Source organism: Geotrypetes seraphini, chromosome 1 (genome assembly GCF_902459505.1).
Source record: "Geotrypetes seraphini chromosome 1, aGeoSer1.1, whole genome shotgun sequence".
Lineage (NCBI taxonomy): Eukaryota > Metazoa > Chordata > Amphibia > Gymnophiona > Dermophiidae > Geotrypetes > Geotrypetes seraphini.
This window is the reverse complement of record NC_047084.1, coordinates 266,719,678-266,745,266: the sequence shown is the minus strand read 5'-3', so window position 1 is coordinate 266,745,266 and position 25,589 is coordinate 266,719,678. Positions and strand designations below refer to the sequence as shown.

Genomic DNA, 25,589 nt, shown 5'->3' with positions numbered 1-25,589 from the left:
AATTCAAATTTCCCTGTATTAATTTTAAACCCCGAGACTGCCCCATGAGACTCAAATTCCTGATTGAGAACTGGTAAAGTTAACCTAGGTTGTTGAAATAGCTCTTTTTGCAGATGACTTTTTATTGTTTCCAAGTTTTATTAAAAATTTGTTAAATTGCCTGTACAGAGTTTCTAGGTGGTGTACAGTTAAAATAAGCAGGTTATCTTATGACAGTCCTCTCCCACCCCTAGCCCTCTCTCATCTGGATTAGCTCTCACTAACCATCTAAGTTGGAGGGAGAAAAGGCTATGGCAATCTGCTACAGAGCCTGGGTTGGATAATCAACTTCCAGAAGATCCACTTAGTACTGTCACAGTCCTAGAGTATTTGGTTCAGTACGGCAGAAGGCTATGTTTTCCTTCCTGAGCTACGCAAATAGTTCTGGAGACAAATTTCAAACCTCTTGACAATGCCAGTGCCTATGGCGTGGCACTATCTACAATATTGGGGTTCATGGCAGCAACCATAGAGGTGTTTCACTGGGTGAAAACTCATGCACCCACTCCAGGACACCCTATTGTCACATTGGTCACCACAAATGGATCCCCTTCAGATGTAGCTGGCCAAGATGGTGGAAGCATGGGGCAGCTTGAGTTAGTGGCTTTAGCCAGAGTTTGTTGAGGGGAATGTCCTTCCAGATAGCATCATAGATGATACCATAGATGCTAATCTTTACGGCTGAGGGGCTCATTTCAATGGCCATTTGATTCAAGGCCGATGGACTCCCTCTCAAAGGAAAAGGTCGATTAACAGACTGGAATTGAGTCATACGGTTGGCATTACAGATCCTGGAAAGGTCCCTAGAAGGCAAAGCTGTCAGGGTGTTTCATACAATGCCACAGCAGTGTCATATGTCAACTGGCAGGGAGGCACCAAAAGTACTCCCTTAATACTTAGCAGCTCAGTTGTTGTTCCATTGGGCAGAAATCCATCTGCTGGCGATCTCTGGTTCATGCAGCAGGGGTGGAGAATGTATAAGCTGACTATCTCAGCTGGAAGACTTTGGACCCAGGGGAGTGGTTGTTGTCCTGGACTGCCTTTCATTGCATTGTGTAGTGTTGGGTCGACGTACAATCGATCTGGAGGCTTCGCCATTGAACAACACATCAAACTGTTATTTCAGCTGAAGATCCGAGTCGGGAAGTGTTGGACTGGACACTTTTGTACAACCATGGCCAGAGAAAGAGCTGCTGTACATGTTTTTCCCATGGCCTATGATAGGCTGGCTCCTCCACAGAATAACTCCTCACCCAGATTTGGTAATTCTGGTTACTCCAAATTGGCCACAACAGCCTTAGTATGCAGAATTAGTGCATCTGCAGAGAGAGAAAGATCTCAAATTACTGGTATATCTAGTTACTGTCACAGTGTCCGGTATCCATGGAAAATCCAGAGCACTTTGGTCTTATGACATTGTTCTTGCGCACAGTGTTAGCCCAGAAAGGGTATTTGGAGGTGGTTCTTGCTACTCTCCTTAAAACTTAGAAGCCAGTGACCATCACAGCATATGCTAAGGCCTGGAAGACATTTCAACTTTGGTGTGCTAAGGACATTGTGGAACCCTTGGATCTGATAGTCAAAATAGTTTGTTGCAGTCACTTTCTTGCCAAGAGCCATTCCTTAAGGAGGAGTGTGTGGCGCAGTGGTTGGATCTACAGCCTCAGCACCCTGGGGTTGTGGGTTCAAACCCCGCGCTGCTCCTTGTGACCCTGGGCAAGTCACTTAATCCTCCATAGCCCCAGGTACGTTAGATAGATTGTGAGCCCACCGGGACAGAGAGGGAAAAATGCTTGAGTACCTGATTGTAAAAACCGCTTAGATAACCTTGATAGGCGGTATATAAAATCCTAATAAACTTAAACTTAAAAAACTTAAACTTAACTTAAAAAACTTAAACTTAAGGTAACAGAAGCCAAGGTTTCCCTGCATGCAGTTCCTTTTCACTAATGTTAGTTTTGGTGCTTCAAGTCAATTAAGAAGTCTGATTGCTTCCATTTCAGGCCACAGGTTCTAAGAAACAGGACAAACTATTGAAGGTTCTGGATGTGAAGAGAGTTTTCCTGTTATCTCAAAGTGATAAATGACCATCATTTTGTCCTGACTAGTAAGTCCAGGCTAAGACATCTATTTCCAAATGGATTCGCTTGACAACATCATCAGCGTACGTTGGCTGTGGTAAACAACCACCATTATCCTTGAGAGCGCATTCCACGAGAAGTGTATATTTTTAATGGATGGAGGCCCAAGCGTACACTCATGAAGAGATTTGCAGAGTGGCTTCATGGTCCACACTTCATACATATATTAGGTTTTATAAAGTGGTCACAGCAGCGCAAAAGTACACTGCCTTTGAGTCCTTAGTATTAAGGGCAGGCTTATCTGTCCCGCCCTAGATTCCAGGGACTGCTTTGATACGTCCCACTTGTCAGGACTCATAAGCTTTGTAACAGAAGATAAGATTAGGTACTTAGCTTGATAATTTCTGTCTATTAACACAGCATACAAGTCCTGATGCCCTGCCCTATCAGTTTAATTATTTACCTGCTTAATGGCTCGGACAAGTATGTCTGTCTAGAACTTAAGAACTTCTCATGCCAGTTGAGTATTGTGAATACAATACCATATTATTACAAATACAATTGTGAGTATGCAAACTCTATAAATGTTAGTACTGGTTGCACTCAGGTAGCTTGGTTGTTACACTTTGGTTTTATATGACATATTTTGATTGACATTGTTCATTATACGTGTTACAGTGCAGAACAGCAATGGCTTGTCAGGGAAGATCCCTGTACTCCTCCTCCTTATGTTTTCTATTGTAGTGGTTATTGAAAGCTTTGGTACAAACTAAAGTGAGGAAGTATAGCCCACTAGGAAGGAGACAGAGCTGAAGAAAAAGTATTTGATTCCTTCTGCAACAGCTCGCGATTTGAAGGACTTAACCCAGTTGTCAGGAACTTGTATGCTATGTTAACAGAAAGAAGTTTATCAAGATAAGTACTTGATCTTCCCTTACATCCTTAACCAGTTCAGCTTCCAAAGCTTAACACAATACTCCAAGTGGAACCTCACCAATGACTTGTACAGGGATATCAACACCTCCTTTCTTCTGCTGGTTATGCCTCTGTTTATACAGCCTAGCATCCTTCTGGCTACTGCCCCCACCTTGTCACACTTTTTCATTGCTTTGGATTTTGGGGATTTTTTTGCCTTTTTTAGAGCAAATTTGTAGGCGGCAGCCATCTTGGATTTTTATATTTCTGCCTCAAAATTTCTCAGTTTAATTAAAAATAGTTTGGAATGAGCACCCCGTGCCTAATCTATTGAATGTGGACATTGATTGTGCCAGATCAATGTGCCCTAGCTTGCCTTGGGAGAGGCGGGAGCTTTGGACTTCGCCTCCTCCATGTCCTCTTGGTTGGGGAGCTGGCCTGAGTCCGTGCCTTCTGAAGAAAATTTCACCTAGGGGCCATTCTGAAATCTGGCACGATACGCCTGAGTTCCAAGTCTGGGGATATGCCTCGGTTGCAGAGTAGACTCTTTCACCAGATTTTATTCAGCTCCTCTGAACGGCGAATCCTCAGACCCCACTCATTTAACGCAGCCGGTGGGCATGTTGGGGCTTTTTCATCTATAGGTGTATGTGGTGAAGCTTCCTGGTCGGGAGCTCTTTTGTCTGGCCGCACCAGACCTCAATTGCAATAGGTGTCATGCAGATTTTATGATGCTTCTGTCTCCTACCATTGGGTTTAATTTGGATCCAGCTGATGCCTTTGGTGAGACTGCCTCCTCTGCTGCCCTGAGCTTCTGGATTTGGAGGTGCTGATCCTTCTTCCCATTTTCAGCAGGCTTCGGTATGCCTCTTTATGGCTGATGTGTCTGAAAGAGCTCCATTTGGATTTTCCACCTTCCAATTCTCTGGATTCGGTCCTGGTCTGTTCTATGCTTTTTTCTATTCCGTCCACAGCTCCTTGGTCTGATTTCAAAACAATGTGATCCCCGGAAAGCTCTTTCCGATCTGTTAAAGCTATGTTTACGCTCTATCTCCTGAATCCTGATTTTTGGCAGGTCTGAACAGCCTGAGGTAGATTCCGCCTTGGTGCATTTTTTCCAGCATGCAGCCCTCCCTGGTGATGGTGGGAGTAAGGTTTCCAAAATATCAGGATCATGGGGTGGATGTTGTTACATACTATACTTTTCTAGCATCCTCTAGTAACTAAGTGGTGGTGGCCACTTCCTTTATGATGTGTGCCTGTCATTCCGGTAGTGTGTCCTCTGTGAAGGTGCATGACTATCCACCGCTGGTTCTGGTTGGTGTGGAGGCACCCTTTATGATCTCATTCGAGTTTTTATACATTCTCTGCTGGTGCAGTGTCTGAGCAATGAACTCCTTGGATTTGTCTTTGGATGAGGACACTGCTTGAGGATTACCTTCAGCGGCTGCCTTTTTAAGGGCCAGATTCTTGTTGGTATAGGTCTGTAAGATCTACACTCGGGTGTTGCGAATGCCGCAATACATTGCTCCCTGTGAACCAGTTTCGCTGGACATCGGGAGGGGATCGTAGTTCTCTTCATTCTTCCCGCAGGTGTCATCAGGGATACTCAGGATTTTCCTCCTAGAAATGTTCCAAGGGCTACGCCCATGTTTCCACGGTTCTAATTCCAGGCGTCCTCAGGTTCCTGTGCAGTGGCTATGCCTCACAAAAAAAGAAGAAAGCATCAATGTCGCCAGGAGTCAGGTGTGGCCTCCTCACTCACAGGCTGTCTTCTACAGTTTTGTCAGGAGCGGACTTGACTTTCATCGGACACTTGTTAGTCCTCCTTTGCCTGCCTCTGGCTTGATTTCTGGACTGCAGCAAGTCAACCGCAACAGAGTCCAGGGTCTGTGCTATTCTGCGACACCTCTTAGTCTTCGGGATGCTGAAACCTGTTCCAGACCACAAAGGGGAGATTTGACAGATACTCTTGATATTCCTCGTGCCAGAAAGGCTCAGAGGATTGGATACATATTCTGGCTCTACAATTGGTCACCCACTTCTTGCGAATTTCCTTTATTTAAATGAACAACGAAATATACAGTGTTTGCTGCTGTCTTCAGGAGAGTTTCTAGTGTCATTGGATCTCAGAGAGGTTTCTTCCATATTTCAATCAGCCCAGAACAGGTTTCTGTGTTTCCTTGTTTTGCTACAGCATTTCCATTTTACAGCTCTACCCCTTGGGCCTCGTGACAGCTCCCGTACTTTTGTCAAAGTGATTGTAGTGGAGGTGGCTTTCTGCCAGTAGAGGATCCAAGTCCACCTTTCCTGGGGCAATGGGTGATCCAGGCTCTGTCTCGTTGGGTGTTCTGACAAATCCATAGCCATCTCAGGGTTTGTCCCAAGTAAAGACAGGATTTTCACCAAGCCCTGTTGTAGGAAGGCAGACCAGGTTAGTGCCTGGATCCCAAGAAGAGCTAACTACTCTTTGAATAGCAAAAAAGACCATGCTGGAGGATGGCAGGAGAATGTGGGGCAAAGAAGCTTTGCCCTGGCTGGGGCAAGCCTAAACTCAGTCAAATGTTTAGTACCCAATTGTGAGCCTGTGTCTTTAAGGCAGAGATCTGCTAGAAGCAGAGTTTTGAAGCCTGCTCAGTATACTAGAGAGCCTTCTTTTTTTCACCCGCCCTTGCTTAGGGGGCAGGGTTTTCAGCTGCTTAAAGATAGGTTCAGGTATCATGAGCAGAAGAATGCAGAGGGAGCAGCAGACGGTGGTGCAGTAGAGGCTGGAAGGCAGCAGGAGCTTGCTCCAGGAGTTTACAACTGAGACAGCTCAGACTGGGTTATGAAAGAGGTGGAGGAAGTTCCTCCTATCCCAGCAGAAAGTTTGTCTGTGTTACCAGAGGCTATGGAAATCTAGGAATGCTTGCCTGAAGTGTGTAATGTCCCAGAGGAAATGCAGATCAACTAAACCAGTGTGAGTTTCTGATTGTCATTCTCTTTAATGGTGCTTGATTTGGCTGCAAAAGGAATTTTGATTTTTGTATGGCAAGTTACACTCTTACTTACCTGGGATTATGTAAAGCTGAGTTTTTTTCATGTGTTCTTAAACCAAAGCATTTTGGGGAAATGTTTGGTTATTTTAGATGTGTATGACATGAAACTGTGTTTGTTTGAAGCAGTCCTGTTTTCCGTGTGCTCTGTCCAGCTGAGGCAGCTCTAGGTGGTTGCCACGGAGACATGGAAGATTAAGCTGTGCTGTCTTTCTACTGAATTAACCCTTAACGTTACTAAAAGCCTACTTCGGGGTTCTTTGTTGAATGCACTTCATTTGTAAGAGCTATTCATGAACTGTATGTGCAGCAGTGCTGCTGAAGTTTTATGCTGGGTTAATGAGATGTTTATTTAGCCCAAGGAAAGAACTGTGGCTGAATCATTTTGCTCAGATTGCTGTTTGCCTAGTTTAAATGCTACAGTAAATGTTGGCAAAGCTGTCAGTCTCTTACCAACCTTATTTCAGCTCAGCTCTAGCACTGCCCTGGAACAAAAGTAATTAAGAGAACCAGAAATCTAGGATATCATTTGTTTTGTGGAAAGAATTATTTTTGCTATCAGCATTATTTTGATTTATTATTTCTGTACTTTTGAAAAACATTGGTCAAGATTTCATCCAACCACCTGAGTGGAGATAACTGAGCCAGCTTGGTCAAATCAGAGACCAAGGACTATTGGAATTATAATTCAGACTGACCAGATTACAGGAACTGAATTGTTTTCTTTTTATGTTAATGAAAGTTATGTTCGGTTACTTATTTGTGCTGTGTGCTATGAACATGAGGCGTTTTTGAGCTTTTTGAAATTTAATTTGGTTGGTGGCCTAAATAAATTTCAGTTTGTTTTGGACATTCTAACTTGGTTTTTGTTTATAGAGAAAAAATACAAGTTACCTACCTGTGCATGCACCCCTAAGCAGTGGCCTAGTGCCTTGTTAAGTCCTGAAGGGATCCTCTGCTTATAGAGGACATGCTGCGTTGAACTTTTGCCACAACCTAGAGCGCTGACTGTGTTAGTTAGAAGCCTGGGTGTGACATTATATGCAGGTGCGGTGGAGACAGTAGTGTCTCTGCTGCAGGCGTTGGCAAGTTCAGGAAGAGACGCTTGGTGTCCACCCAGTCCCTGGAGTTTTGGGGGCTTTGCCTTATCTCCAAACAGACGATTCAGAGAAAGTAGACATCAACAGATCAGAATTCTCTTGGAATGTCCAGCTCTCTCGGTCTGGTTTTATCTGCAGAAAGAACTGTGGTGTTCCACTGGGCGGAAGCGCATCTTCTGTCTTTCTCAGCAGCTCATGGAGCCGGAGTCAAGAATGTTCTGGCAGTCTTCCTCAGCCAAGTCACAAATCATGCAAGGAAAAATACCAATGGTATCAATTCAGGAAGCAAAAGCATACTATATTGATAAAGAAGCTTCCAATACTCGGATCAATATAAGAGTGATTACCAGCTTCAACTAGACACATTGCAATCTTCTATTGCAGAAGTTACCTTTAGTAGTCAACTACAAGATTTAAATAAGATCCATAGCTTCAGGGCTCAACTTAAACCAAAATCAAAAAGTTCCGCCGTGATGAAACGGACTATGTGAAAGGGTTAGTTTATGTTTGGATGGATAAATTACGACATAGAACAACTAAACGACCAACATACACAGAAACATCCAGTGACTCTTCAGAAGATGATGTCCAAGATTCTACATACAGTGTCACTATTGGTGATAATGCAGCATCAAAACCACCACAGAAGAAGAATTTTGTGGCTGTGGCTACCAGTTTCAGTAATCCGAGACCCATCGCGTCACAAGAATCAGAAATCTTGACTTCTGTATTTAATTTGTCTAGTAGACTGCTGAATACTATAGAATTATCTGTATTAAATAAAGGATTTTCATACATACCTACACAAAGGTATGATGCTTTAGACACACACATTTTTTTCAAGATAATCTTTCTCAGCAGGATACAGCTCAGGTCACTTGAAAAAAGTCAAGATGGTATCCCCGGGGACCCACAGATGCTCATATATAGGCATTTGAGCACTCCCTCTTAGCAGAATACTTCAAGAATAAAATCACTAATACCAGAGCTACCCTCAACTGCACCACACCCCACCTAATAGAATTTACAATACACTCCACAGAAAAAGACTCAACAGCCACAGACAGAACCTGGTCCCCGATATACAATGGCCTGAATTCAACAAACTCTACAAAAAGTACAGCAAAGCATCCTGTGACCTCAACCACTGTCCACCATACCTCCTAACAACGTCCAGTACAAAATTCCGTACTCTACTCCTTCAGTGGATACAAAACTTACTCAGAGACGGCCTTTTCCCTACTAACCTCAGCAAAATCATCATCACCCCGATCCAAAAGGTCCAACTGACCATCCTTCCAACTACAGACCCATCGCCTCAATCACTATATATGTCAAACTAACAGAAGGACTAGTAGCTAAACTTCTCACCTCCTACCTAGAAAACCATAACATACTCGACACCATGCAATCTGGCTTCAGAACCAACTTCAGCACAGAGACATTACTAGGCTCCCTTGTCGACATAGACAACACCTCAGCACAGGAAAAAGAATGCTTCTCATACAACTAGACCTAACCGCAGCATTCTATCTGGTAGACCATAACATACTACTACAAATTTTGGACAATAGGTATCTCAGACAAAGTTCTCTCATGGTTTGAGGGTTTCCTAAAATCCAGAACATACAGAGTAAAATCGGATAAAGAAAAATCCGAACCTTGGTCCAACCCCTGTGGAGTACCACAAGGTTCCCCTCTATCTCCTACTCTATTCAACCTATATACTGCCTCCCTCGGAACATACCTGGAAAAACTAAGCATAACCTCCTATAGTTATGCAGACGACATCACCATCCTCATACCTCTGGATCAGCCAAAGATCACCATAACAGACACTCTACACCGAACTCTGGAAACAGTAGCGAACTGGATAGAAAACCACAAACTGAAACTCAACCCAGACAAAACAAAATTCATCCTCCTCGAAAATAACAAAGCCCCAACTATTACTAACATAGAAATCAACTCGATCAATTACCCCATTCAAACCACCCTAAAACTACTAGGCATGACAATAGACAGATACTGCACCATGCAACCGCAAATAAACAAAACAATACAGAAATATTTCACCATTATGAGAAACCTAAAACAAGTACGTAAATTCTTTGAAAGAGCACAATTCCAGCTCATAGTACAATCCCTTATCCTGGGTATATTGGATTATTGCAACATCCTCTACCTCCCCTGCCCTGCAACAATGATCAAACAATTGCAAACAGTTTAAAATACAGCACTAAGATTCGTCTACTCCTTAAGGAAACAACCACATTACTGAAGCATTCATGAACTCACACTGGCTACCAATCCAGGAAAGAATACTATTGAAATTTTACTGCACATTATTTAAACCATAAACGGAGACAGTCCTTCCTATCTGAACAACCGACTCATCCATAATACCTCAACCAGACATAGAAAAACTCACACCCCATTCACACTCCCTCCAATCAAAGAAGTTAAATGGAAAAAACTTTACGATGGCCTCCTAGCCACTCAAGCAGTGAAATTAGATAACCAAATATCCAATCTACTGATAACAACCACAGACTACAAGTTATTCAGATGAGAAATTAAAACCATACTCTTCAAGAAATCCCTGATTAAATCTTAACGTCTCGAATATTTCCTTCCACCTATCTTCTTCCTCACTCTCTGAAAATACCTGCCTTCTTCTCTACCTTCACTTGTCATGACCACTGATCTCTTCTTGTAACAGACCAACCTTAAATTCTTTTGTAATCCGCCTTGAACTGCAAGGTAATGGCGGAATGGAAATCCCTAATGTAATGTAAATATCTGCTATTAGAAAGTCAAGAGGGACAAATAAAGAGTAACCTTACAGGCGATCAACATCAAGCTATTACATCTTTGTCTTCCGACGATACCATCATTATTTGTCCAGCTGATAAAGGAGGTGGTTTGTAGAATCTTAACATCATTTTACAGAGCCTTGGCGAGGCCATTTTGAACTACTAAAGGATAAATTTCTTCTGAACCTAACAATCAAGACACTTTTTCTAGTCACCATTTTCTCAGCATGGTGTATTTTGGAGCTTATGTTCTTTCATGCAGGGAACCCTTTCTCCATGTTACGGTCACAGGTGTTTTCCTCCGTACTGTACTTTCCTTCTTGCCAAAGATGGTTTCGGCTTTCTAAGTCAACCAGGAGGTAAGGTTGCCTGCATTTCATCTAACAGGTTTGGAGATCTTAACGCAAATTAGATGCCCAGAGGGTCTTGCTTCTTTATTGGAAAGGACTATTGAGTTTAGGCTGTCTGATCACTTTTTTATTCTTACTGCAGATTGCTTCCAAGTCCTCAATCACTCAATGATTTAGAATGTCCATTTCCGCGACTTCTGTAACCCACGGCAAACAGCCGCCAATCTCACTTAAAGTACATTTGACGAGAAGTGTGGCTGTGTTGTGGGGGGAATCTCATGCGATTCATCCTGATGAATTTGCTGGGCGGCTTCTTGGTCCTCTCTTCATACTTTTGCCTGGTTTTACCAATTTGTTATTAGCAGCATGCTCTGATGCCATTTTCATGACCTCGGGTTTGAAAGCAGACTCTTCTGTCCCTCCCTAGCTACTGTGGTTTTTGTACGTCACCTAACCTATGGAATCCGGAAAGGATGTAACAGAATAGAAGATTAGGTTTATACCTTCGATAATCTTCTTTCTGTTAGTCCCTGTAGGATTCCATATTACCCACCCTCTCTGTCTTAACTGTGATTGTTTACTAACTCTCAGGCCAAGGGAGTGGAGCATGTGTTTAGAAAAGATGTGGATTTCTGCAACACGCAGACTGAACACCTAATGTGTGGAATCCTCTAGGGACTAACAGAAGATTATCAAAGGTATAAACCTAATCTTACAATATCCAGGTAGATCAGGATGACCATGTCTTCTGCCTATATTGGATTGGAAAGCAGTCTCCAGTGGCAGTGAAGGTGCACTCCACTCACAGTGTTGCGTCATCTTGGACAGAATCTAGAGCAGTCTCGCCTGCAGAGATTTGCAGGTCAGTCTTCATATGTTCACTAAATTTTACAGGATGAATGTGGTAGCTGGGCTGGACACTGCTTTTGGGTGCTCAGTACTGACAGTATGCTCATCTCTCCCAAGACTACCAGTCCTGTTGCACAAGAATTAAAGATTTAGGTTCTTACCGTCTTAATTGTCTTTCTTGTAAATAGGAATGGTAGTCTTGACATCCATCCTGTCTGATATATACTAGCTTGCTTTCTGTTCAGACATACCTTCTTAGTAAGATGTCTTGTTTCTATTGCCTGCCCGCTAGGGTCAGGAATGAAGAAGAATTCACTCATAAGAGCACCAGAACTTTTGGTGCAGATGGCACACAGGTAGGTGGTTCTTTTTATTACCAGCTTGTTTAATCAGCATTGTTTAATGTTTTCATTTAGAGCAGAACAAACTTATGTAGTTTCGGGGAGTTTCCCTGCACCCCTCTCTTATGTTTGCACGCCAGGACTCGCTAGAAGCTTTGGTACCGAATGAAGGGATGGAACTTCTCCCAAAGTGATGGGAGATGGAGCATGAAAACAAACAGTGGGCTCTCTATAACCCTTGCAGCTAGTGGAGGTTTAACCTGATAGTCAAGCCTACTATTCCTGTTTACAAGAAAGAAGATTAGCAAGTTAAGAACCTAATCTTTCCTTGTTGCTTACTCTTTGTCATGGAACTAGATTACAATTGGACCTAATGACTTAGGCCTAAGATTTTTCTCTAGGGCTACCCAGATTAGGCATAAGGCATTTGGAGTCATGTTTACCTTTGTGCTGCTTTTATTTTTCTTTATTTAAAATTTATACCTTGTGCCCTTCTTGGAGGATAATAATTACAATTATTGTAGAATCCCACTTTATTCTTGAACCAGTGGGTTATTTCCCTCCACCTGCCAGGACTTTGTAAGAAGTCTCAAACTTCAGAGGCTTAAACCCCTCCCCCTCTTATCTCATCACTGGCCCTGCGAACATCAGTTCTCTCTACAAGCCAGGCTGTAGGAGTTTCTCTTTTTTGCTAGTGTTTTATTTTGTGTAATTTCAGTCTTTGCGTGTACAGTTTTCATCCTTGTGCTGTGGAGGTTCCCTGCGGGAACAGCTCTGACTGGGAAATCGCAGACCTTTGGGAAAAGTCTGCTTCTGGATGGTTCCCTTCTTGTCAGGAAGCCCTCTGGACAGCCTGCATGTCAGATTAGGGCTCAGGGACCATTCCCTTGGGAGCTAGCTCACCCAGGTTTGTTCACTAGTGGGTCAAGCACAGGCTGCGTGGTTCTTTCGAGGCACACCCGGGATCGGGGCCAGACTGCGTTCCTCTGCCAGGTATGCTGCGCGGTGTGTCTGAGGGTGGCAGAGGTGACTGGCTGTGGATGTCTGGCCAGTGGGGCAGCAGAGGATAAGAGGGAAATGGAAAGAGATGGTGTCCATGGAGGGGAAACAATTATAAAAATTAAAAAAAACACTAGATTTTATTTTTAGTAGGACTATACACGCTAAATTTATTTCAAATCTTTTACATTTTGGATCATATTATTAATCACTAGTGTTTTAGCCCATTACATTCATTACAGTAACAGGTGCTAGAATAGCCCCACCTAGACCCTGACTCTGACCCCACCCATGCCCCGCCTCTATCATGCCCGGACCCTGCCTCCCATTGATCCCAGTCCCACCACCTCACCTTTCACCTGACAGGTTCTTTACTTACCCAAGGCGGCAGCAGCAGTCTTGACGTACCAACTTTTCCTTTCTCAGTGCCCAAAGCAGCAGTGGTCCTACCATTTCCCTTTCCTGTCCCCTTCTGTCCTTCCCCAAGACATACTTAACAAACCAAGGTCCTGTCTCTCCATTCCCTTCCTGTGCCAACGCACCCTCTCTTCCTCCCTTCCTGTCCAAATTCAACCCTCCTCCCTTCTGTGTTCCAACATGCCCCTTGTCATCCTTCCCTCTGCCATCTGCCACCGCGGCCTATAGCCGCGGTGGCCTTCAAATGCCGACAGCTGCGGCGGCCAACATCCTCCTATGCTGTGTATGATTCTATAAAGGCACTAGTCTTTAAGCCCGTTACATTAACGGGTGCTAGAACATATGTGTGTGTGTCTGTCTATTTTTCTCTCTCTCTCTCTCCTTAGCCGCTTTCTTTCTTTCTGCCTTTCTTTTTCCTTGGCTGTCCATTACCACCCCTTGCCTGCTCCCCCTGTCCATTTTCCCTTCCTTTTACCTCCACTGTGTCCACCACCCCTTCACTGCTCTCCTTATGCAGCAGCAGCCCTTCTCCCTTTGTTTTACCTCCCCCCTGTCCAGCAGCACCTCTTTCCTTCTCCCCCTGTCCAACATTAGTCCTCCGTTGTTTTTTCTTCACCTCCCCTGTCCATCAGCATCTCTTTCCTTCTCCCCCTGTCCAGCAGTAGGCATCCCTTCCTTTTTTATCCTCCCTCCTCCTTCTTATCCCTATGATACTCTTACCTTGCTCTGCCCCTGATCAGAGGTTCCCGACAGCTGCCCAGTTGCACCCATTGGAAAAGTTCCCACTGCCGCATCCCGCACCCCTCCTGACGCGGCTCCCGCTGTCCTTTCTGTCTGTCTCTGTCCCTGGCCCCCTTTGCCTGTCTGTCTTTCTGTGTATCTCCCTGACCCTGTGTCTTTCTTCTTTCCTTTCTGTCTCCCTTCCTCCCTCTGTCTGTCTGTCCAAAGCAGCATTCCATCCCCCTCCCCCCACACCAGTTCCCTGTGCACCTGCCCCTGTGTCTTTCTTATTTTCTTTGTGTTTCCCTTCCTCTCTCTGTCTGTCCAGCATTCTATCCCCCTCCCCCCACACCAGTTCCCTGTGCCTTTCTTATTTTCTTTGTGTTTCCCTTCCTCTCTCTGCCTATCCAAAGCAGCATTCCATCCCCCTCCATTTCCCTCCCCCCACACCAGTTCCCTGAGCACCTGCCCCTGTGTATTTCTTATTTTCTTTGTGTTTCCCTTCCTCTCTCTGTCTGTCTGTCCGTCCAAAGCAACATTCCCTTCCCCTCCATTTCCCTCCCCCCCCCAGTTCCCTGTGCAGCAGCATTAGCGTTTCCTCTACCCCCCCCGTCCCTTCCCCTTCCCGCGGGCCGGACTACAAAGGTGGTGATTCCAGCAGCGCTTTTATCAGTCTCCACACGCTGCTTCGGGCCCTTCTGCCCTGATTTACTCTGGCACGTCCCTGATGACATCATCAGAGACGCGGCAGAGCAAATCAGGGCAGAAGGGCCCGAAGCAGCGTGTGGAGACTGATGTACACGCTGCTGTAATCGCCATTCGGGCCCGCGTGAAGAGAAGGGGGTGGGCGGCAAAGGCGAAACGGAGATCGGCGGCGGCGACAGGAGAAACGGAGAACGTCGTGTGGCTGCGGTCCGGCTTGTGGAGGCGATCGGGTGGTGACGTATTCGCGCGCATGCGCACTCCTTCGGCCACAGACCTACAGCGCACGGAACACGCAAATAGAACTGCGCATGCGCGAGTTAGCCTTTTATTATATAGGATAATTGGTCCTTTTTTTTCTGCATCAAAAAAGAGGCGAGGGGGCGGAGCAGGGGCATATTGTGAGAATTGTCATAGAAAGCGTGTTCTGGACATGGTGCAGATCCTGACACCGCCAAAGATCTGTGCAGAATTTTGCATGCGCTATAAGCATGCCTGTCTTCTGCGACTCATAAACTGTGTTGACATTCTCTACTATGTTTCTGGCAATATTTTGCAATTTTAGTGAGTGCTTAGACCCTACCTTATACCCAATTCACTTGCATTCTGTTCTTGCCACTCCTGGCTAGCCTCTTACCGTCAATTCCTGTTGTCCTTTACCTCCAACCTTTGCCCTGCTCCTTTTTCCCCACCCTTAGTCCCCTCCCTAAGTCTAGCATTTCTACCCTGAATTAATCTAATATAATAAAGCCCTAAGCGCGCATGCGCACTCCCACCTGCGTGCTCCTGTTTTCCGTGCGAAAAAAAAAAGAGCGCAAGAGAGCATTTCATGGTGCTGCCTCTGCCAGCTGGCCACCATTGCTGTTGCTGCTTTGGGAGGGTGCGGGTAAGACATGCTGATCCGCACTGAAGGGGGAGGGGATTGCCAATCGGAGAGAGCCAGATCCACACTGGGGAGGGGAGAGTTGTCGATCAAGAGCAGGCACAGGCGTACGGAAGATGACTCGACCGCATGAAAAGGAAGGTCTGCACGGAATTCTACATACCTAGTGCAGAATTCTGTGTGGATGGGAAATTCTGTGCAAATTCTGCACTGCACAGTTGCGCAGAATTCCACCAGGAGTAAAGTATGGAATTTTAATTTACTTGTGAATTTTTCTCTAGGTTTGTATTCATATAAACGGAGGGGGTATTTTTATTTTTGCCCCCATTGTTGAGTTTACACAACCTGTTTTGTTTAGTGATTTTGGCAATGGGTAAAGTGAAATGGTTAATAGAGTTAGCAGGTTAGTTTGCTCTGGGATAGCTTCCGCTTTCTTTGCATTTACATTTTTTGGTTTTAGCTCTTTTATTTATTTATTATCGTTTAACTGAAATGACCTTGAGCATCTAGGACTGCCTTAACCCACAGACTGGGGAGGCAATGAAAGATGGCTGGGGAAGTGTGTGGCAAGGGCGAGAGCTAGTCCAGCTCTTAGATTGCTATTCTTTGGTCACAGTCATCCTATCGTGATAGGATTGGGAAAGGGGACAGTTACCTACAGGCTTGGAGAAATGGGTCACAAGAACCATCCGGAGCACATTGGCCATATTTCAATGTCAACAGAATGTCACTCGGCATTCAGCTGCCGACAGCCGCTGGTGCAACCTTCAGCCGCCGCCAGCCGCCGCTGCGGTCTGCAGCTGCCGACAGCTGCCGTGGCCGACATCCGCCTCGGAGGATTCTTGCGCATGTGCACTCCCACCTGCGGTGCCCCTGCGCACGGAAAACGGGAGCACGCAGGTGGGAGAGCGCATGCGCGCTTAGGGCTTTATTATATTAGATGATTGTGTGATTAAAATTTTTAATCAAAGTACAGTCTTAATATTTATAGGTAAAAAAGCATGTAAACATAAGTACATGTGGTTGGCATTAAGTATACAGATGAAAGAATGTGAGTACCGTATTTTCACGCAGATAACGCGCACCCGTGTATAACGCGCACAGGGGTATAGCGCGCAGAAACCACGATATTATGTATAAAAACTTTTGTATACCGCGCTCACGGGTATAACGTGCATGCTGCCCGACTGTCCTTTCGCCCGCCCCGACTCTCCTCTGGCCACCCCGACTCTCCTTTCGCCCGCCCCGACTCTCCTCTGGCCGCCCCGACTCTCCTTTCGCCCTCCCCGACTCTCCGTTTACCCGCCCTGCCCCTCCCCCCCCGGCAGGACCACTCGCACCCCCACCCCGAAGGACCGCCGACTCCCCGACAATATCGGGCCAGAAGGGAGCCCAAACCCTCCTGGCCACGGCGACCCCCTACCCCCACCCCGCACTACATTACGGGATCCCAGGCCCTCCTGCCCTCGACGCAAACCCCCCTCCCTCCAACGACCGCCCCCCCCCCCCAAGAACCTCCGACCGCCCCCTCATAAATGCTTTTATTAGAAGCTTATGGCTTGCCCACTAAATATCCTCCCTTCTGGAAGACACAGCAGAGAGTCTAATAAGAGCCCACGAGATACAAAAGTTTTTCTACATAGTTCCCACCCCGCCCGACGCCCGATTCACCCCCCCAGCAGGACCGCTCGCACCCCCACCCCGAACGACCGCTCGCACGCGCTCCCACCCGCACCCGCGATCGGAGCAAGAGGGAGCCCAAGCCCTCTTGCCCGGCCGACTCCCCGACAATATCGGGCCAGGAGGGAGCCCAAACCCTCCTGGCCACGGCGACCCCCTACCCCCACCCCGCACTACATTACGGGCAGGAGGGATTCCAGGCCCTCCTGCCCTCGACGCAAACCCCCCTCCCTCTAACGACCGCCCCCCCCAAGAACCTCCGACCGCCCCCCCAGCCGACCCGCGACCCCCCTGGCCGACCCCCACGACACCCCCACCCCCCTTCCCCGTACCTTTGGTAGTTGGCCGGACAGACGGGAGCCAAACCCGCCTGTCCGGCAGGCAGCCAACGACGGAATGAGGCCGGATTGGCCCATCCGTCCCAAAGCTCCGCCTACTGGTGGGGCCTAAGGCGCGTGGGCCAATCAGAATAGGCCCTGGAGCCTTAGGTCCCACCTGGGGGTATGCGCGGTAGGTAAAAACGCGTATAACGCGCGCGTTATATGCGTGAAAATACGGTATATGAATGTGGGTGGTATGTTGTGCATTTGTCAGCAAGAAAGTGTATCTTATGTATAGATATGTAGGGTGTGAATAGGGCAGTATGGATATCTGAGGACAGCAGAACTGGAAGAACATGGAAAGTTGGTGTGGATGTGTAGATGCACAGAAGTGGATGTATGTGACTTTGGAAGCATGGAAGTGGTGACTTTATTCAGGTGACTCTATCCCTAATGGGCTTACAGTGTTAAAATGCTTGCTCTATTTTAAAAAGCTTGAATGGAACAGTTTCAGTTTCTAACAATGATTAATCCCTATGTATTTTTAAAAGACCCAATGCTCTACTGCAGATGTCCTGCGTCCTCCTATCACATTGGTGTATAGCAACTCAGCAACATGGAACTAAAGCAGCTGGGAATGGATGTCACTAAGATGCTGTAGCTTCTATAATGTGTACAATGCTGCATAAGTCTAGTAGTGCTATGGAAATAATTAGTCATAGTAATAGTTTCATGATTGGAAAAATTTGATTTCTGTATTTTGCCCTACAAGTTTAAGATTACAAGTTTTATTAAAAATTTGATAAATCGCCTATACTAAGTTTCAAGACGGTGTACATAAAAATAAGTAGGGTTTTTACAAAGACCTACACATAAAGGGGTCATGAATAGGACATACTTTATATACTTACAGATACAATAGGAGAACGAAAAGGGGAGGAACTACAATATCAAAATAGAAAAGAGAACATAAAAGGTAAGAACAGAAGGACGAGTGGTGTTAAAAACCTATGAAAATAGCAAGTTATAAAATGTCCTGACAACGACGATCAAACATTGAATACATCTTTAAATAAAAATATCTTTAATTTAGATTTAAACCGACTCAGTGTTGTTTCCTCTCTTAAATCAATAGGGGCAGAATTCCATAGCAAAGGGGCAGTGACTGGAAAGATGGATGTACGCAATGTATAGATTTGATTAATTGAGGGAACAGATAGAAGATGATGAGAGAGCGGAGGGATCTAAAAGGATTGTAGGGAATTAATAGTCTGTTTATGAATTCGGGACAATTTGTAGGTTTTAAAGGTCAAAAGGAGAATTTTATATGTGATTCTGTGACTGTTAACCAGTGGGTGTTTTGTTTTGTTTTGTTTTTCAGCAACGGGGTTACGTGTTCATTTTTTTGTTAGTGATAATCTTGATTGAAGTATTTAGAATTATTTGAAGAATGCGTAGCTCTTTCTGGGTAATGCCCTTGTATAGGGCATTACAGTAATCAAGGCTGGAAATAATTAATGAATTAATTAATATGTTACTAGATGTGGATCCCAAGATTTTTGGTAGTGAGTGGATCATCCTAAATCTGTAGAAACATTTTCTGACTACTGCACTAATTTGTTCGTGATAAGTCAAGTTGGAGTTGAAGATTAACTCCTAGTAATTTTATTGAGGTAACTATTTTCAATAGGGTCGGTTTAATTTAGATAGGGCAGGAAGAAGAACCTTTTAGATTCATGGTCATCATTGTTCATTGTATTTCAGCTAGTGATGGAATTTAAAAATGCAAGCATGTAGAGAAAGAGAGGTTAAAGTCCTCTTCCTTCTTGGAAAAAGGTTTTCTGTTAGTTTGTTGAGGAAGAGTGGATCTTATTTTTTGAATTTTTTTGATTAAAAAAAAAAATTGGTTAGTTCTTGGACAGATGGAGTGTTGCTTTTAGTATTGTAATCTTTTTTTTTCTTTGTCCGCTGAAAGAGATTTGATGATGGCATATAATGCCGAAGTGTGTTTGATTTTTGAAATGAGATTAGAGTAGAATTTCTTTTTTGTGTCATTAAGTTTGTTTTTATAGTATTGCATTCTGTATTTATTTAAGTTTATTAGGGATTTGTGTTTACACCATTTTCTTTCTAAGCCACGCATTTGGTTTTTTTTTTGTAGTGTGATTTTTGCCTTTTTTTTTTTTTTTTTAAGCCAAAATTGTGCGAGACTGGTAAGGGACTAAGGCATCTATCAGTGATTTAATTGACGCGTTCCAAGCTGAAACCTTATCATCTATTGTTGGGTCTATGCCGCCTTCTTTCTTTAGACTAAAAATTTCTTGAATATCTGTAACCTGTAGTTTGCTGTTGTCACGGTACATGATTGTTTTTGAAGTATCACTAAATGTACATTTGTTTATAAGATAAGTAAAGGTAATGAAGTTGTGATCAGACCATGTCATGGATTTGTTAGAGCTTATTGAAACGTTGGAAATAAGAGAAGTTGGAACAAGCACTATATCCAAAGTATGACTTGCTTTCTGAGTTGGAGATGTTATCAGAGGATGCAAACTCAAGTCAGAAAATAGAGTAGATAGTTCAGCTGTAAATGAATTATGTAGGTCCTCAAAGTGAATGTTGAAGTCACCTAGTAGTATAGGCTTTGAGGTGGAAGTACAAAAGTCAAAAATGAGTGATTGAATGAGAGTAATCTTATCTCTACAGATGTATGGAGGTAAATATACAAGTAAACAGCATATGGAGGGATCATTAGCAAGTTTAAACTGTATGAATTCAAGCGGAGAATTGTTTGATGAGAATGTTCAATGTCCATTATAAGAGAAGTACGATGAATAATGGCAAGTCCACCCTCTTTTTTCTCTAAACGATTGTTATAAAGATAAGATGGTGGACAAGTGTAGGCAAGATAGGCTTCTTCCTTGGGCAATCATGTTTCCGTAATGCATAGAAAATCAAGATTTTGCATGAGAATGTTATCAAGTAGGAAATTGTGCTTCAATTTAATTGATCTTGAATTAATCAGACCAAATCTAGGAGGAGTTGTATTTGAGGAGGCAGAAGCCTCATGAGTGGTTCAGTTAGAGATTTCTATGTGTTTAGCACATTATCCTGGCGTTGATTCCAGATTACTGGTATCTGGAACGTTTGGGAGAGCATAGTAATTATTGAACTGCTGATTAGTAAACTGAAAATGAGTATGGCAGGCAAGATACGTTTCATTGATGAAAACTTTGTTGTTAGAGGCGCGTACTTAGCTGTTCACGAAAGATGTGCGGCACAAGAGTGCTCAATATATACGGCTCAAGAGAAGACTAATTGGAATCGACACAGTAAACAAGCATCATTCTGTAGTTTTTCTGACTCTTTAAAGGCATGCTTAAGTAAAGATAACGTTAATAGTCCAATTAGATAATACAAATATTCTCATCAATGTGGCTGTCCATATTTTATTTTTTGTTGCTTTGCTGGGAAGAATTTTAATTTGTTTATTCTCTTACTGGGCAGTGAATGGACCATGCAGGTCTCTTATCTGCCACCATCTATTATATGACTATGTTTAATCTGAGCATCTATATTTAAACTACAATCTAGGATAAGTTTTAAGCCATTTCATTCCTAAAGTTACCCTTTAGATAATGTGTTCAAGACATTTAGTGGGGAACTTATCAATGTGTGCTAATGTTAAGACAGATTATTTTACCACAAGTTCTGCTATTTTAGCTCAAGGTTTTATTGCATAAAATGTGTCCTTGTGATAAAATAGTTTATCTAAACAGTAGCAAACATTGATAAAATTCCCCCTTCATATGTCTTATTAATCCATGGCATTTCGGTTTTAAGTCAAGATGTGAAAGCTGGAGGGGTGGGGGAATTTTTCCCCAAGAAATAAACACGAAAAATCAAAATTTTTGGAAACACTTGAAATATTTCCTTGTTAAATGATATATAAAATACCCCTAGAAATTTAAATCAATTAAGTTCATAAAAAGCAACATACTTATCTTAAAATCTGATACAGTACTTATAAGGCAACTAAAACCATATTATTAAGAGGGGCTTTTCAATAACTTTTAATACAAGCGAACTTGCTTTCATTTATTGTTCCAGTTTGGAGTATAATCTGTTTAATGATTAGTAATAATGTGTTTTTCCTTGCATTATTTTTAATTATTATTTTTATAGTCATGCATTTTATTATGTATCGAAAGATTAGGTTCTTACCTTTGCTAGTCTTTCTTGTAAATCCATACTTTATTCTGGGACCAGTGGGTTATTTCCCTCCACCCGCCAGGATTTTATAGGAAGCCTCAAACTTCAGAGGGTTAAACCCCTTCCCCTCTTACCTCATCACTGTCCTTGTGAACATCAGTTAGTCTTAAAGCAGCCAGGAACTGTAGAGGATAAGAACAAGAGAGAAAGGGGAACGGGAACACTCCCAGACAAATAAGTCAATTCTGCTCATATCAACAAATGCAACAATGAATAATGAGAGAACAGGTCATAAAACATTTGAAACCTGAACAACAAAACAGTGCTTCAAGGAGACACAGCCTGCACTGTCAGAAGGGGGCGCCAAAAACTAAGTGCTGAAGCCATTCTGATGGCACTCTTATAAAGGCTTGTCAAAAACAGAAATCCAGCTTGCCAGAATATATAAAGGCTGATTATCGGTGAATCAGCAAGGTATAGGGCGGGTTCCCGGAATAAAGTGTGGATTTGCAAGAAAGAAGATTAGCAAATGTAAGAACCTAATCTTTCATTCTTGTACAATGTCACTTTATTCTGGGACCAATGGGATGTAACAGAGCAGTCCCGAAAATTCAGGGTGGGACTGATGGCTCATCAGTGGGCTCTACTGCCAAAACAGAGACACCAAAAGCTGCATCCTGCTTGGCCAACACATTGATCCTGTAAAATTTGGTAAACGTATGTAAGGCGGTGTAGGGATGGAGATCTAAGTTCTGATCCAGGGCATCAGAACACAGGCAAGGTCAACACACAGGCAGTTCTGAACCAGGCCAGGTCGGCACACTGATCTAGGCCCTGTGTATGGATCTAGGCCCTGTGTATGGATCTAGGCCCTGTGTATGGATCTAGGCCTTGTGTGAGGATCTGAACCCCTGTGAAAGAATTATGAATTATTCCCATTCCCTCTCCCTTCTTGCCATGCAGCCATTCTAAGAAAAGGAAAATACTAGCATCTTGTCACAAGACCCTTGTCACATATTAACCTGACACAGGTTTACCCTTATCCTTTATATGGGCAACAATCAGACTTTGCCTATGTAAGCTTAAGGCTAATCAAGAAGCATGCATTATAACCTTTGGACTGTCACATGCTTATCTTATTTGAGCTGTCCTTATTTGGAAAGGACATCAGTTGACAGGCATTATACAGGCATTGCATATGTGCAAAGACTCAGGCTCTGTCCATGTGTTAATCAGGCCCTTGTCTAAGTGCTGAGTTGAAGGATGATCACGAGGTAAAAGCATGCGGTAAAGGGAGGGTGATCATGATGTATAAGCATGTATCTTTCTTTGTATCCACCAATGTAAAAGCATGTACCTTTGTACCCACCAATCATGAGATGTGTAAACGAGGGAGTTATTATGATGTCATTAGCTTAGAAGCATAATAAAAAGGGACTCGGAGCTAGTCCCTGGCAGCACCTCCTTCCTGACTCTGTTTCCTGTGTGGAATTCCTACAAGTGGCGCCGGGAAACAGGGACTTTTGCTGACCCTCGCCCTACTTGCTCCGTCTGATGATTAGACTTGGTGCACCTCATCCTCCGGGATCCCTTCGAGTAAGTATGGCCAATTCCCTGTCAGATTTACAGCGTGCTCATGTGAAAGAATTGACGTATGTTCTGAGACATACAGATAGAGAGGCCTCTGATTCACAGTTAAACTGTTTAGTACAAGAGATAGGAGAGCACTGCTCCCAGTATCCAGAAAAGGGATTATTAAAATTAGAAGATTGGCTTAGAGTCGTGAAAGTTTTGTATGCTGAGCCTATGGCCTCGGCAGCCATATTAATGTTATGGCCTCAGTGTGAGCGTGCCTTGGAAATGGTAGGGACAGAGGTGCATTCCAAGGTGGCAACGGTTTCATTAACTGTTCCCCCACCTGACTACTCAAGTCAGAACACATATCCAAAAATCATACCTCCAGCACAGGTATCCCCAGCTCCTTTAAAGAAATAAAAGGCAGAAACATTGGCGCAACCTTTAAGCATGTTTCAAGCAATGATAAAAAAGGCCAGAGAGGAAGGGCAATTAGCCACAGAGGCCATGAAAGATTTAATTCAAGCCTATCCAGTCACACAAGGCCTAGATCCGTACACAGGGCCTAGATCAGTGTGCCGACCTGGCCAGGTTCAGAACTGCCTGTGTGTTGACCTTGCCTGTGTTCTGATGCCCTGGATCAGAACTTAGATCTCCATCCCTACAAGACGGACCAGATAGCAGCCCTGCAAATCTCATCCAGAGAAGCAGCCGACGACTCTGCCCAAGAAGATGAAAATTCTCTGGTAGAATGAGCCTGCACTGCGAGGGGGTGTCTTCTTTTGCCACATAAGCTGTGGAAATGGCCATACAGATCCACCTGAAAATGGTAGCCTTGGAAGCCAGTAACAGTGGCAGTTTAAAGTTTAATTTATTACTGTATTTACTATTGAAATTACCACTGGTCATTTTTCATCAACTTAACTTTTTTCCTCTAATGTATAAAAAAGTATGAAATTCATTATGTACTGTACTTTATAGTATAAACAAGGTCTTGTATTGTACGCTTTAGCAGTACAATTCAAGTATTATAGAACTGACTATGTACACGCATAAAATCTCATTAAATAATGGAAAATCTACCAATATACAAAATATCAAGGAACAGAAAGATCTAAAGCCCATTTCTTTGCTTTTGTTAAATACAGGGTCATATACTGTAATGTATTCATATAATTCTTAATAATGTTGAACATAATTCTGTAGCACATACCAATCATTTATTCAGATGGTGTCTTTATCCTCGTCATCCTGTATATGTTCCACATGGGTGCAAGAGGAGGAGGAGAGGAATTGAAGAGGATAAACAAGCACTTAGGTGCCTATTCAGGCAGTGGAAGTGAATCTTTGGTGTCTTCATCCTCATCATCCTGTACATGTTTAGTATGTGGTGCAGGAGGAAGAGGAGACAAAGGGGGTGCTTCCTCTTATGTGACTGATATGGAAGAGGTGAATGGATAGGCAGGGACTCTTGGTATCTTTGTGACTTCAGTCTAGCTCTTTTGCTTCTTCATTTTATACATATTCATGTTTGTAGACATTGCTGCTTCTGCTAACTCCTTCACCCTCAAGGCACTTACTATGGATGAGTCGCTGTCATAAAAATAATCCATGACAGCATTGAACCTACGCAGACCTGTTCTTCTGCTTCTTCTCTCTTCTCTTCTTCATCTGGTATTGCTTCACTTTACGAAGCGTGTTCAATAATTTAACCTTTTATGGTAAGGTCTTCACTTTGGGAACACTTTCGGTAGCACTAAGAGCTTTTTACTTTGTAGCCATAATGCATATAATCTAACATGAACAAAGTTGCTAGTAGTGCAGATATGGAGGGAGACCTAACCCTGAAGGAGAGACAATACAAGATATGGTGAAGTTAAAGTTTGTAAAAAGTTAGAGTTCACTAAATAAATATGCAGTATGCGCTGCCCATTAATTGCTGTTCTCTTTGTCTCCAAACAAAGCAACCTCACTCACGTGGTCTCATCTTGTGATATCTCTCTCCATGAAATCAGTGTTATCACCCTCTTAAATCTCTTCCTTACATCATTCCTGGTGAGAAGAACATTACAAAAAAAAAAAAAAAAAATACCCCAGCAGAATTGGGTAATTTGTGAAATTTAGGCAGCTGGGAGGAGGCTAATACTGTATTGGACAGTGCCCTCTAATTTCATACGGTTCTGGGGTAGCTGCAACTTCTCTGGCACTGGCTTTTTCTCTCGGCACCCCAGGATGATGCCATATGTGGGGGGGGGGGGGGCGGAGTCAGCTCTGTCCTGGGCCTGAAAATGCCCAGCTGTTCCTCAGAATTCCCAACAAACTGGCCCAAGGAAATTTCATACAGGCAGTTTTTTTCCCTCTGGTGTAGCTGCAGTAAATTTACAGTCACACACTAATTCAGTGCTGACTTTTTGGCTCCCTTGGATGATGTCACTCCGGGGCAGGGGCAGCTCTGTCCCAGGTGAGAAGAAACTGCGTGAGAGAAGCTATTCTCTCAGATCTGAAAACGCTTAACTGCTCCTTGGCTGCTTTGTTTGAAGACAGAGTGGCATTCT

The 25,589-nt window shown here is 43.7% G+C and overlaps 1 protein-coding gene across 6 annotated transcripts in view; it reads left to right on the top strand.

Annotated features, from left to right (window-relative positions):
• Positions 1–25,589, top strand: part of NSD2 (nuclear receptor binding SET domain protein 2) — a 521,650-nt gene that overhangs the window by 280,077 nt on the left and 215,984 nt on the right. The gene's annotated exons all lie outside the window — the stretch shown is intronic.